A 16,027-nucleotide genomic window follows, 5' to 3' on the forward strand; every position below is an offset into this window, starting at 1 on the left:
AGAGCTGGATATGAGCAGATGTTCTCAGCTGAAAGTGCCCCATTCAGTTTCCCTTACTAGAACTTTTCTGATCAATGTTCCCTTTCTCACGACTACGTTCTCCAAACTGAGGATAACTATGTAACCTTCCTAGCGGCTGTTGCATAGCCAGTCTTCCTCTAAAAGTAGCTTGTTTGCATCCTTTCCAGTGTGGCACAATTATACACCAAAGCTACAGTGAGGAGGAGAGACAAGGCATAAAACTATTGTGAAAAACAGTGGGCTTAGGTTCCCCCTGGGAGCAGGTCCTCCTTCTGAATAGGACTTTCTGCAGGTCTTGGTGCATTTCAGAAAGAAAAGTGCTAACACTGCCTTCTGCTTGCTGTGAAAATTTAAAGTCTAATCAATACCTGTGCAAGCAGGGTCTGACTGAACACTTTCCTTACAGCTTGCTGGGATGGGGAGAGACTCTGGGTGTGTTTATGTAAATAGCAGAGCAGGAGCAAACTTACATATTCAGCAGATATAGTGTCAGTGATCAACATTGGCTGGGGTTGAATTACAAATAACCTTGGTACTAAATGGAGGGTAGTGAAATAGTTTAACCATGTTGTAATTCCTGAAGGAATACAGGAAAGCATGACTATGCCTAACCTGTCCCAAATAAAGGGTCGCCCTCAATAGAAAGGGTTACTCGCCGAAGAAATAGGTAAGTGGAGAGATGGTATGGTAAACACCAGGTAATATACAGAAACCTTTGACTTTGTCTGCATTGCATTTTCATGCCTTCCTAATGATTCCAGCACTTTACACAGCTTATGCCCTGAAGTAGCCATGGTAAAGCAATGGATCTTGCAGGATAGGGAAGCATAGCTGTGAAAAATATGGATCTCCTCCTACCCTGCTGATCAAACAAAACAGAAAGCCTGGAGATCAGTTTGTCTTCACAGATGCCAGTCCAAAGTAAGGCTTTTCTGACCTCTGCATTCCACTAAAACTGATTTGTAACCTCTGCCTTCTTTAATAGGCAGGGTAAGACACAGTGGCTGAACTAAACCTATCTTAGGGGTTTTTTAGTTTTGAGGGGGGGAAGTCTTTGGACATCCATTCCTCTTGTTTGTTAATTTGCTTCTGGAACTGGACACAATAAATTAAGCTGCCCTGTCTCTTTTCCAAGTGAAACTGCAGTCTGAAAACCTTATTTGTATAGCTCTATGCTCACACAATATCTAAATCTCTGGTTTTGTGTCTCAGACTAGATAAGTTTGCTGAAGACTTACCAAAGGGCAAATTCAGAACCTGCTGTATTCTGAAGCTGAGCAATAAAATAAAACAGCATAGACTTCAAGCTGACCTACTCTGCAGTTTCAAATACATGAATGGGATTGGTGAAGTTAATATAGATTTCCCCATTGCCTTGTTACTAGTATGGTTGTGTATTAGACATGTGTGCCTCTGTTTGTAAAGTGACAGTGGAATATAGTATGTGTAGCACTACTCTTGCACACTCAATTTGCACAGGAGTAATGTTTTACAGCCAGGCTGCATGCATGTAAATGGTTGCACTAGAGGATGAGGTCCCCAAAAAATCATGGGAAGAATATACCTCTGTAAGAGTAAATATGGAACTCACACAGAACTGCTTCATGACAAGCATGATAAATGTACATGACCAGATTTTCAAAAATATTCAACATCACCACAATTTATGAGCTGATTTTTTTGAAAACTTTTTTTTAGTAAAAGGCCACTTCAGTTAGGAACCTTATTGGCACCTGGAGAAGGTTTTCAAAATCTCATAGAACAGAGAATGTTTTTGGGCTATTTAAGAAGGTGCCTGCAGTAAATCAAGATAAATGGTGTCGAGACAACAAGATTTATTTTGGAGAATGCAGGCCTTGAAGCTGATTGGGAGAGGATTAGGATGCATTTAAAAAACAGGAGGCCTGTGGTCTGCTTTGTCCTGCTCCTAGCATTTTTCCTTTCCTTATTTTATGTTCACAGCATGCAAACAGAATTTAGAATATTTCTTGTTTTTAATCTCTCTGGAAGGTTGCAAAATAACACTACTTTATTTCTTAAAGTCAAGAACATTAAACAGCCAGAGAGAGAGCTGTCACATCCTTAATGCACAGAGGCATAACTCCACCCTATCTTCCTCTAGGCTGGTTCTTTACAGACTGATTGCAGGAAGACCCAGTTCACATGCTTCCTTACAAAGCCCCTAGCCGAGGGGAGGGCAAAGTGCAGGCTGGATAAGGCCTGTCAGGGCTTTCAATCCAGTCTGTGGGATTGCCACACCAGTGGCATGGCAGGGCTGAAGTAGACCATGTCCCTGGAGGAGGGAGAGGCAGAGGGATCCATGTGCTGGCCCTGCCCCTGTCCCCTCCCCCACAGCTCCTATTGGCCAGGAACAGGGACCTACAGCCAATGGGAGCTTCAGAGGTGGTGTACAGGCAAGGACAGTATGTGGCAGAGCTGCCTGCCCACACCACACCAGGAGCCACTGCTGAACAGGCCAGCTGCTTCCAGGAGCAGTGCAGGGCCAGGACAGGCAGGGAGCCTGCCTTCATCCCACTGCTACCCTGGAGCCACTCAAGGTAAGCAGCACTAAGTGGGAGCCTGCACCCCAAACCCAGCTGCACTCCTGCACCCCAACCCCTTGTCCTGAGCCCCTTCCTGCACATCACACTCCCACCCCTGCCCCAGCCCTACATTCATGCCCTGTATGCAATTTCCCTACCCAGCTGTTGCCCTCAGGCCACAAAGTTTGCCCATGCCTGCCCTAGCCTGAAAGCAGGACTGGGAATACCCTAAAAATGTGAAGCGATAGCTTATAACTTTAACTTTTCCAGTAGAAGAGTTCAGCAACTGATTCTAAAATGAATTATTTTAAATCTGAGTTTAGAAGGATTTGCAGCAGGTGTTCTATCAGTCAATTCAATAGACATTTATCCTTTCGCTACAAGCCTGCCCATGGTCAGGCATGAAACTGAAATTAATAACAAAGCAGCAAGGCAGAGTGTAGGTGAACTGCAGTGGCTCTGAGGACTCACACTTGAAAAGTGTAACAATGAATCAGTTAGTTAGGAGGCAAAACAGAAAATTTATGAATGATTTAGGTGAATTTGGATTAGAAATCAAGATTAAGTTCATATGTGATGCAATAACTTGGAACTGTTTCATATCAAATTAGGAATAAAAAACAAATTTCTGGTACACATTTCTTTAGCATCAAAAACCAAAGCACCAACTCCTTCTCAAAGTAACTAAAAACTTAAATATTTTTTTTCTGAAGGTTCAAAAGCTTTTCCAAAATATTCTTGACTTCACCCAAACTCCTGGATCTAGAAATCTCCTCAAGGTATCCAAACTTGGAGCATATTTAAAGTAAAGACTAAAAACTCTAGCACAGAAAAAAGCTACGTGGCCACAGATTTGTCACCACAGACATTTGAATCCTCTCCCATTGTCACATCTCCCTCAATTATGCTCATCTCACACTTTTCATTGTCAGTTCCTCTGGATGCAGTACATCCGTCATGTCAGGCACTGACAGGAGATGTTGCTGCTCCTGGTGCCAATTAAGCACAACATTGAACAGGTGGGGTAGCATTGTTTCCAATACCAGAGTCAGCAGAGTAGTGCACTACAGAAAGCAACTCTTCCCAGCACCCTGTGCCAGAAGGAGAAAAACAACATTGTTCTACCTAAATGACTGCATTTCACAGCACCTTTCTACTAGTTTTAGCACAATCTCTGCTTATCTCCTTCTTCATGCTACTACTCCCAGAGAATACAATTTGGTGTGGCAAAGGATGAGCAGGCAAACCACCAAACAATGACTAAATGTTTATTTTTAAACAGAGTGAAGTTAGGGCATTTATAAGTGTTTCCCACTAATTAGCCAGGTAAAGTGAAGGTAAGTGCCATGACAATTTCGCTACACTGCTGTCTCACTGGGTGGCTACCTAAAGAAGATAATGGACATGAAAACAGTACCCCTAAAGCCCCACAAGGAGTCACTGAGAGGCCATTCAGCTACAGATGGGAGTGTGTTTGTGGGAAGAGGTCAGCTGTCTCAAGTGGGGTAGGTCGCGGGAGCTGGGGCAGTGAAGGTGGCTGCAAGGATGGGAGGTGATTTGAAAGGCAGAGGTGGAGGGTTTGATTCTTATAAAACCTGCTGCAATGGCTTGTTTAAGCCTACCCTGAACAAAGCCTGCAAGTCAGCACTGTCCCAATCCACTGTGCCACCTCGCTTCCATGGACCAATCATTTTTCAGGAGCTGCTGCTGCTACTTTTACTTTTTGGCTCCACAGGGAACTTTCAGGCTCTAAAAACACCCTGCAAACATAAATTTAGTAAACTTCCCAACAACCCTGTGAATATCATTAACCCCATGTTACAGAAGTGCAAACTACGGCCCACAGAGATGCTTTGAGCAGAGGATTGGACTAGATGACCTCCTGAGGTCTCTTCCAACCCTGATATTCTATGATGGGTTACCAGAGGTAAGGCAGCACACTAATGCAGAGCTGGATGCACATCCCAGGATCTCTAACTACCAGCTCAGTGTTCTGTCCATTGCACATACAGTCCCCAATTACTCCCTGATATAATTGCATTGGCTTTAATAAAGTTACACCAGGGATAATTTGGCCTGTGGCCAAGGCCTGAAGGCACATGAGGTAACAGTTTGAATAAGGAATTTGCTTCATTCAGTAAATTACATTGGCACCTTTTGTATTTGAAAATGAAAAAAAATTCCCTAGACTCATAATGGAATTCCTCCTGAAATGATATGAACTCCTAGACTCATTATACATGATGGTGCATACCTCTGTATTATATAGAAATCTGGTCTTTTAAAAAATCTCCCCTGATTCCAGAGGGGGAAAAATTATCTGATCCTGCAAGACCTACTTCATTACTAGGTCCCATAGAAAATAATAGCTGTGAAACATCTGACATACTGTACTCTCCCATAGGTCAGTTTTATCACAATTTCCAAAGATTCTTCTTTCCAATTCACAATCCCTCAAACAGGTTTCCCGTGAAAAAAATCACAGGAGGCCCTCCAGTGCAAGAAATGTCTTGTTCATCCTGCATTTTTCCTCTGTAATATCTGGGAAGTATATCTTCTCCTTTAAGTTAATCACCCCCTGCACTTTTCAGAAAAGACACTGCATGTAAATGGGCAATGCAGCGAAAATACTAGGTCCAGCTGAGATCCCCCACCCCTTTCTGAATGAATTTAGTGCTGGTGAAAGGTTCCAGGATGGAGAGCCCTGGAGGCTGGAGTCCTCTCTTTATGCACACAGCTTGTACAGCATGGAAAGAGGTTTTTGACAGGACTCACTCTTCAATGTACAGAAAAAGGCCTGCATCTTTTAACCAACGGCATATAGAACAGACAGTGAGATGCTGCATCTTTCTCTTTGTCATGATTTTTTCCTTCCTTGAAATTAAGTTGTACAGTCAATTGCTTGACCACACTTTGGCTCACTATGAAATACATTAAAGAGTCTAAAATAGCCAATATCAGTCAGGTTTGTTGCTAAAAGTCAACAACAGTAGAGTAGAGGAAGAAATGTTCAATACAATACCAGTTTGTGGGAAACCATCTCATGCAACATTGTTAAAAATTCACCTTACACAGAAGATGTGCTCTCAGAGTTACACGTTGCAGCTAAGAGTAAGTACTTATAGGATGATTGTACAAATTACAAAACTTCTTACGCACCGCTAAAATCCATCAGTTCATCCCAGTATCTCAATTTGTTGTTCTGTACCTTTCCTTATCTACTAGCATTCCAGATACTGGTCTGTGAAGCAGGCCCAGCTCTAACTTTTTTGCCGTCCCACGCAAAAAACAAAACTGCTCCGCCCCGCTGAAACATCCCCCACGAGCGCTGCCCTGCCCCGCCGAAACACAAACCTCCGAGCTCCGCCCCGCTGAAGCATCCCTCCTCGAGCGCCACGCCACACCACCGAAACAAAAACAACAATAAAAAACCTCGAGCTGAACCAAAACATAAAACAAAAAAACCCGAGCGCCCCCGCCACCACAAGATTGGCCGCCCCAAGCACGTGCTTGGTTGGCTGGTGCCTGGAGCTGGCCCTGCTGTGAAGATATCTCCCCAGCTTGCACGACAACATAGAACAAATGTATCTTGATTCTGACACGTTTCCTATCTGCTCATGCCAAATGCCAAGTTGTACTATTGCTGGGTATTGTAGGATGTAGCTTAGCATGAGCGAACAGAACTTTGAGAAAAACATAGGCCAATTCAGCTCTCACAACTGCCAGGCATACGGACAATGTGGTGTGTACAAACAAAAAGGACATTAAATAAAGAGGTCCACATTTCTGAGTGGAGACTCTATAATGGTTATTTCTATTAAGTTGCAGCAAACAATATTAAACAACTGGGCCAAATCCCTACCTTATGCAAACCAAGTTTATGGAGTTGCACCAGGGAAAAATGACTTTACCTTTATCAGTGAAGTCAGTTGATGACCATTTTGAATGTGCAAGGAATGCAGCATCAAGCTGTTGATATTAACAATCAACAACAACATTATTCACTACCTGGACACAAGATGTATGAAACATTAATTTTCTATATTGCTTTAATGACCGAAAGCAAAGACGCTTGGTCAATTAGGGCCCAATGTTGCATGTGGAATTAACATCGCAGGAAGTCTGTCCTTGGAGAACTTCCAGAATCAGATCCTTAGCATGTTACACTGTGTTTGAATAAGCAGGTTCCTTTGACTAAATATCTAAAACAAAAACAAACTCGCAGCACCAACTGCTATTATATATAACTAATATGTCTCACATGTAAAAATAATCAAACAAACTAATACAGGCTGACAAATATACATGTCTAGAACAAAGATCCAACTGACCTTTCTATAAACACTCACTCTCTTTTTCGATTCCACTGATGAAGATAAAGTTATAATGGGACTAATTCTTCCTTGGTATAATTGTGCTGAGCTCAATGGATTTACACGAGGAATGAGATTGGATCATTGTGTTTAATATTACTTATTAGAACATAAGTTATTACTTATCTTTATTATTACATTTGTGTCCAGAAGCCTGAACTGAGATCAGTGCCTGTTGTATTTGCTAGATGCTGTACCAGCACATAGTGAGAAAGAGTCCCCGTGTAAAGGGGTTATAGTCCTGATCCAGGTGCTCTCAGCTTCTAAAATTCAGGCACCTACACAAAAGTGTCCTAAATATGGACATATGTGCTTAATTTTAGGCACCCAAGAACAAAAGTCTTGGAACTAGTCACTAGGGCAAAGTAGAATTTTCCATCTCCACATCCTGTACTCAAACTATATTTCACTCTCACTTAAAAGTTGGAATCTTTTCAATCTTTTTGTTGCTGTAAGGCTATACAGCTGGCATCTACTGTGGTATACAGTGCACATGACTGCACTGGTCACGGAAAATGGACCAACCATTAAAAGGTATTAATCTAGACTTGTGCTGAGGCAGAGAAAAGAAGAAGCCAAAGACAAAATCCCCATCATACTAGAAGGATTGTAACTGATTTATATGGATGTCTCAATCTAGATATATTAATAGACAAGAAATGCCTGGCCCGAAATAGATAACAGGAGATTGAATATTCGGGGGAGGGGGAGAGATCCTGACACAGAATGTCTAATACACTCATTCTGAGGAGATTCACTACCATTATAGAACACACCAGGGGTCAGATGCTGATATTAGTTATTCCACATCTGCAGCAGTGTAACTCAGGTGTTGTCAATGGGGGTAAGACTAGTGTAACTGAGAACACAATGGCACCCAAGATACCTGCTCTTAGGAGCTTGGAATCCAAGTGAAACTGAAAATATAATGAAAGGACAACAAATATGGAGAATTTAGCTTCTTCTTCCTGTGAAGAGCACGGGGCGTTGGACATAATGTGCACCCCCAGAGGGAACCACTATTGAATATGCTGGCAAGCCACCTGCTGCACTAGCTGTAATTTGCAAATGGTTTTAAGGTGTAGCCCTATTTGTAGCACATTGAAATAATTCATCATTGAGGTGGCAAACACAGATAATCATGGTGAGGTCTGAGTCTGAAAGAAAAGGATGCACTCTCTTTCCCAATGGAAAACGATAGAGAGCACTCTCAGCAATGTCTGTCCTGGACTACATGTATTAACCCAGAATTCACAAGAGAGATACGGCCAGATATCCTCAGCAGCTGTAAGTCAGCGTGGCTCCACTGACTTCAATAGCATTAGGCCATTTCCTACCAGCTCAGGATCTGGCCTAAAGAGCAAGTATGAGAAAAGTTTCATTCAGAAGGGAAATTTCCAAACACCTGAGAATCTGCCCAGGGGAGAACCCATTCAGATGCCGTCTATGTGGGAAGACCTTTATTGCCAAAGGAACACATTGGATGTACCAGAGACCCCCATGCAGTAGGAGACCATTTTCTTTCACCGAGTGAGTGAAAAGTTTCACTGCCATTGAAGAACGCAATATAGATCGTATAGGAAAGCCACCATTTGTATGCCATGACTGTAGGAAAAGCTGTTAATCCAAGATATATGCCAAAATACAGAGACTCTATATCAGGGTGAAACCATTTACATGCATGGGATGTGGAGAAAGCTTTGTGCATAGGGAATATCTCAAAGCACAGCCAAGAATCCACACCCAGGAGAACCTATTGACATGCCCAGAATGTGAGGAAAGCTTTACTACGAATGAAGTTCAATACAACAAAGAATCCACGCAAAGGGATGCCATCCCCTATGCAGAGGATCCATAATCACTTAAATCCCACATTTTCGATAGGACTTACATGATGCATAGGCTTGTATGGGCCTTGTACACAGAGGTGATTTTTCACAACAAATGTGGGGAGGAGACAGTCTACCTGCATACACAGAGTGTGGGGAATGCTTTATTGGTAACAGGACCTCTCAAAATCTAGCAGAACAGCAACACAGAGAGGTAACAGTCCACATGAACAGACTGTAGGGAGAACTCCACTGCCAAGGGAAATCAAAAAAGCACCAGAGAGTATCCAGAGGAGGCATCTCTGCCCCTCAGGTTATATTTGTTTAGTTTAAGGAAACTGGAAGTAAATTAATTATATTTGTGTGCTTATTCTTTTAATAAAACCATAAAAGCAACAAGACTGGTTCCTCTCTCAAAACGTCAATGTCAGAAAACAACCTACTACAGGTTAAGGTAAATACATTGAGTAGATCCTGAACCCATATTTTAACCATTTAATTAAAATCCTCTTATCACTACACAAGACTCTACCCATTTCCTGCTCCATGTCCATGTGGCTAAGAAACATAGCAACCCCACCAAGGCAGCTCTCCTCTCCCCACTGCTACCCCTGGATCTGGGTAGCCAGAGCAGAGACCAATCTCTCCTATGCACCCATGCAGAAAGCTGCCACAATCTGGCTACACGGAACGCGAGGGCACGAGCACAAGGGTAGATTAGCCAGGGCTGACTGCAGCACTCCATCTCCCAGAGAACCCAGTCCCACTACTGCACACTTCTAAGCTCCTGCAGGGATGTATTGAGAGAACACTGACTATGCCTTTCCAAAGATCCAACAGTGCCACGGCTCAGCTGACTTTTCTTAGAAGGCATTATGTTTTGCAGAGGCATAACATACTCCCCTCAACCTCCAAACACTGAAGGCACCTTTCCCTTTTTGCACTCCTTTGGCTGTCAAAGACAGGGCTGCTGACAGCAATTCCCAGCACCAGGACAGAACAGTCAATGGGCGCCCTTCCAGCATGGCGAAGTCTTCCACATGCCTGCCCAGCTGCCTTCACTGCTCCTGGTACCACCCCATGCGTACCTAGGAGCCCTTCAGCCCACCCTGGTGATTTAAAAGCCTTCTGTGGTGGAGGTTGGGGCACCCTGGGTCCCTGGGCAATTTCTCCCTTTGCCCCCCCATCGGTGGGCCTGGGCAAAGACTACAGTTTTCTGAATGAAGCTTCCATTACACGGTCTGATGTTGGCCAAACCCACCAATGGCCATGTGCGCTGTGTGGAAGCAGCAACAGCAGGTAACAACATTGCTCCATCAGAGCAAGGAGCATTTGGAAGATGCAAAACATCATTAGCAAAGGAATCATAAATGGGGAGGGCTGTGGGGCAGGGAACAAGATATTGGATATACAAAAGAGATATAAATTATGCTCTCTGGAAACAAAGGAAGAGCTAAGCTCACATAGCAAGTGAGAAGGATAAAAAGACAGTGTGCATGAAAATGGATCAAGAACAGTAATAACTATAAGTTTTAAAAGGGATATAAACTCATCCTACAGGGCATAAATCAACCAGTAACTATGGGAGACTAGAAGGAAACTATCTTTGTGGGCTAGTTATCTCATCTGCTTTCTGCAAGATTTCTTCTAACTTCCTCTAGAGGCAGTTGTTGCTGCCATGGTCCGAGTTTGGATGCTGGCCTTGATGGACCATGGATCCAATCCAGTCTGGTGGTTCCTATTTTCCTATAATTCTATAAACAGAGGTTAAACAGCATCCCCGAGGGAGCTGATCTTAAGAGATAAGGTTGAGATTTTCAAAGCTATGAAAGGCGGGGATGGGGGAAATGTCAGCACTCTCAAGGCCTCTTTAATCAAGCAGAGAAAGGCAGAAGAACCAGTGGCTGGAAGTTAAAGCCAGATACCTTCACATTAGAAATAAGGCACACATTTTTAACAGTGTGGTTTATTAAGCATTGGAACAAACTACTGATGGAAGAGGTGGCTTCCCCATCCCTTATAGTCTTCAAATCAAGACTGGATGCCTTTCCCAAAGGTATTCTTTAGACAAACATGAGTTATTCTTTTACATGTTTCTATTGCACTATGATTATTTTGTTTCATTTTACATATTGGTGTTTATTTCTGGCATTGCATTAGCTGAAGTCTTGGGAACACTTTTTTTCTACTATGGGCCAAGTTAATCACTGGTAGAGCCTTTAATAGGGAGACTGAGTCAGAAACTTTTTAAGTTCTCTCATCCGTTGTGTTTGGCTACTATAATTCCAAAAAACAATTGCATCAACACTGATGCTAATAAAGGCATTCTGTGCCCTGACATATTGTATTTTGATACAGATCTATTACCAATTTTGTCTTTTATTCATCAAAGCCTTCCCTTCTACTTGTTGCTTCCAAATGACCCTCCAAGAGCCTCCAGATCAGTTTTATTAAATCTTATTCACAACCTCAATACCTCTGAGGTAATGTGTCTCACTGGAGCCTCACTTGCCTTAAATCAGAGCCAAGAAGATCTGGTTTTAACAAACAGAACATGTAGAAGTTGCTAGCATGAGGCAGATCTCAGTATTGTGGAATCTCCTGGTAAAGAAGAAGGTCAGATATGAGGGTGATGGGCACCAGAGAGACTGCCCTGTCCAACAACTGCTGAGCTCCATACACTTGTTCACACTCATCATAAAGAGGGGTTCATTCACGATGGACACTGACTAACTGCATTTCCTCAATGTTTTGACAGTGCAGATTACGCAGTAAATTACTCCAGTACTTCTTTGCCTAATCCTGTTCACAATGGAGTCAATGGCAAAACTCCCATCAACTTCAACCAGAGCAGAATTGGGCCCACTGTGTGCAAGGCAGTTTGTAATCAATAACTGATGCAGTCTTGAGTATCAGTGTTTTGGCCCGTTCGTAGATGAGACTGCTGTGCAAGTTTTCCAGAGAATTTCCCTGTCCATGCCATTATATTTTATTCCTTCGAAGACAGATTAGACAAAATCCAGCACATCTATTATCTCACAGCTTTGATGTTATAAGATTAATGGCTGTAAAGTTATTGTGAAATGCAAGTCAAGGCAAAATTTTAAAGAGAGTTCAATGTCTTCAATAAATCCATTTATGGGTGGGGGGTTTTCTGATGTAATCAAAACAAATGTTAACTAAGGTCAGGATAAGAATATCCAGAACGGCCATACTGAGTCAGACCAATGGTCCATCTAGCCCATTATCCTGTCTTCTGACAGTGGCCAAAGTCACATGCTTCAAAGAATAAACAGAACACGGCAATTATTGAGTGATCCATCCCCTGTAGTACAATCCCAGCTTCTGGCAGTTAGAGGTTTAGGAAAACCCAGAGCATGGGGTTGCATCCCTGACCATCGTGGCTAATAGCCATTGATGGACTTGTCCTCCATGAACTTAGCTAATTCTTTTTTGAACCCAGTTCTACTTTTGGCTCTCACACAAAGCCTGGAAATGAGTTGCACGGGTGACTGTGTATTGTGTGAAGAAGTACTTCTTTGCTTGTCTTAAACCTGCTGCCTATTTATTTCATTAGGTGACTTCTGGCTCTTGTGAAGGGGTAAATGAGAATTCCTTTTATTCACTTTCTTCACATCATTCATTATTTTATAGATCTCTATCATAGCCTCCCTCAGTTGTCTCTTTTCCAAGCTGAACAGTCCCAATCTTTTTAATCTCTCCTCAAATGGAAGCTGTTCTGTATCCTTAATCATTTTTGCCACCATTCTCTGTACCTTTTCCATCTCTAGTTGGGGGAGAAAACAAAGACTGGGCATATCATTGCTCTCTCCAGGCTTATTTTCCTCCAGACTTCTACCAATCCAGGTTTACGCAGGGTGATCAGGTCACATGTGCTGATCACTGCTTGTTGAAATGCAGTATGATGAGTAGCTACACCTGTTTCTTAAGTGAACTGAGCTGTATCCATTTTTAAAGAGGGGGGAGTCTCTTAATTATTGGGAGGCCTGAAGCTAAAGTAAACTCATCAAAAGGAATAAAGGCACTGATTTTTATGAGGTTTCCAAGAGACAAAATTCCTCTCTTTCTCTCCTTTTAGACCACCGAAGCAAAGGTCTTTAATATCTATTTTTTGGAGGGAATTAAGCCAGCCAGATCAATTTTTTTTCTCTGTTTGACACCGTCCTAAAGCCAGAGTAATTCTAACAAAGTCAAGAATTTGGCCTGGAAACTTCGTCCAGGAGAGTTGGTTTAAAGAAAGCAAATCAGAAAGTGTTGTCTTTATAACCAGATGTTTTCACTGTCATTACAGGGTAAATTAATTAGAAGGCAGCAATGTCAAGTTTTCAAGTGGTAAGATCTCTCCAAATTTAAAGAGAGCCATGGTCTATTTGGCTATGTGTTTACCAAATACCCCCTTTCCACTGAAATATAAGTCTAAGGCCTAGTCTACATATAAAAATTAGGTCAATGTAGCTACAGTGCTCAGGGGTGTGAAAAATCCATACTCAAACGTCATAGCAATGCTAACGTAAGCCCCAGTGTAGATGTAGCTAGGTCAATGGAAGAATGCATCTGTTGACCTAAGTATCTTTGCTTGGGGAGTTGGAGTTCCTGCAGCAAATGAAAAAGCTCATTTTATTGTTGTAGTCTGCATCTATATTACACATATACAGAGCAAAGCAACGGCATCATAGCTATGCTGCTATAGTGCCCATAGCATATAAAAGGCCTAAGAGAAAAGAAAAGCATCCAGGTTGTTTACACCTTCTGTTAAAGTGCATTGTACTTAATTTACACTCATTAATTTGAATGATGGACTTGCGGTTAAGACTCTAGATCTGGGTTCAATCCTGGCTCTGCCACAGATTCCCTGTTTCACCTCAGGAAAGTCACTTAATCTTCTCTGCCTCCATTTCTCATCTGTAGAAAAGAGTTAAAATTTCCTTTCTCCCACTCTCTGTTTTGTCTATTTATGACGTAAACTCATCATTGGGTCAGGGACTGCCTTGTAGTAAGTCTGTGTACAGTGCCCAGCACGCTGAAGCTCATGAAGCCTCTGATGCGCTACTGCAATACAAATTAACATATTTTTATTAAGATGTTTTATTATGTCATAAAAATGTACTGAATCTTGAGTTCTATACTTAGAAAAAAAAGAAAAGGGAAAGGCTTATTGATAGCTTATACTGTGTATAGCTAATCTAAAGTGGTACAATTACTTTTAATGACTCTGTTCTTCCTCCTGCCCATGATAGATTACAGGGAAACATTATAAAAAACTGTTTCTATTACAACTTTTATTCCTGTCTGGAAAATATGCATTATGATTTTTAAAAGATGATTCCTGACTGAAAAGAAAAATGCATTCTCCCCCACCCCCAAATTGTATAAATAAATGTACATGCTACTGTAATGTAAATAATCCAAGAATGGCCCTATATATCTTTAAATATACACCACAGAAGATTTGCATTAGAGACCATTCTTTGGAATGCTGGTGCCTGAGCCAGGAGCTGATAACAACCCTGGAATTGTTGGGTAGGAAAGGTTCAATTTATTAAGTGTACACAGTCGCCATTTTGGACTGGTAAAAGCACAACCTGTCCTCCATGTTGGCATCCCTTCTCCTTCAACTTTTGATGCCAACACAAGAAAAAGGCAAGAAAGATAGTTTCTCATGGCAGTAGAATCTGCCTAGCAACAGAGAGCGCATATAAGAGAGCATCACCCTCTAAGGGCACTCTGTGTCTCTGGATGCTGTGAAAGCTGGTCATTCCAGCGAGGCATAGAAGCCCTCCCACAGAATATCAGTTTTGCTATTAGCTAGAGCCCTGAGGGATTAAGACTTGAGGTGAACCAGTAACACCTACCAAGGTTCCCTTAACTTACCTCCACTCACCAGTTCCATCATCACGTGAGATAGCGTCCGCATTCAGCACGCAGAACGACGAGATCAAGAATAGAAGACAGAAGAAACCATCTACTTACCTGTCACCAAAGTTCCTGAGGTCCAGTTCCTGCTGTGTTCTTGTTCCTGGCACCTGTCCCTGAGATCCTGGTTCCTGTCTGTGTTCCTGCTCTGCAGTCCAATGTCTGTAAGATATGGTATAGTCTTTCTTGTTTAGTCCTATGTACCCCATTGTGTATAGGGTTCGGGGCTCTGGGGTTCACCCCCATTTACATCATTTGTGTTAACAACCGAGCTGTTATTGTGTATCTTAGTTTGCAGGGGGGGTCCTAGCCTGTTATTGTTAGTCTTAATAAATACCACCTGACTGTTTGCAACCTCAATCTGCCTTTGTCTTAACTACACAATTACCAATGATAGATGCGGTGCGGGTAGAACACTGCAGATAGCCTATCTTCTGTATAGTAAAACCTAGTTCCCACTGTCTCGGGCTAACAGAATGAATCCACATCCTAACTGTGATCTATGAATCCATGTCTTGTAAACTACTGTATACCAGTGAAAAAGCACCGTTTTATCTTTACAAGGAACTCCAGTTCTGGTGAAAAATCACTAAGGCACCAAAAGAAATACATATTCCCTTGGCTGTCCTTTGCTGGAAAAAGTAAAATACAAAAACGGTTAGAAACCTCTCTTTCAGTACCTACTTTCACAGGCACAAAACACTGTTTAAAGCCCCCTGTAAACATCAATATAAAACAGAGGGGAGGTGAATTAATGCTCAAAGACATTTAACTTCTCTGTGCTCACACGTGCTCCACAGAGTAAACTATTCCTAAGCGTTCCTTGCTCTCCAGTAGCTTTGCCTATGAATATTATACTCTCCATGTAAAATTCACTTTGGAAGCACTCACCCCATATACTTTTGGCCCAACAGAGTTTCCTGCTCTTAGTTTCAGAAGGAAAAACAAGAACTTGCTGTATGCTTGCCACATTTCCACACTCCAAAAAATACATGTTAAAAATGCACCATCAATATTATGGGCCAAATCCTCAGCTTGATCTACAATGTTGTACACTATCTGACAAACTGGTCCTCTATTGTCTTCGTGTTGTTCTTTCCTCCCTGCCTACCACTTTGGTGCCTCTGCCCATATTCTAGCCACTACCATGTGCCACTACCATAGTCTAGCCACTGCTGCTGTGTGCGCTGAATTCTTGCCACCTACTGGTCAAAGGTGACTATTATGCAGTCCAACTATACAAAGGGGAGGCAGCAATGCCTAGTGACTAGATCATCATACGTTGACTCAAACCTGGGTTCTATTCCTAGTAGAGCTGTCAAGTGAT

The sequence above is a fragment of the Gopherus evgoodei genome, chromosome 6, assembly GCF_007399415.2.
Source record: "Gopherus evgoodei ecotype Sinaloan lineage chromosome 6, rGopEvg1_v1.p, whole genome shotgun sequence".
Classification (NCBI taxonomy): Eukaryota; Metazoa; Chordata; order Testudines; family Testudinidae; genus Gopherus; species Gopherus evgoodei.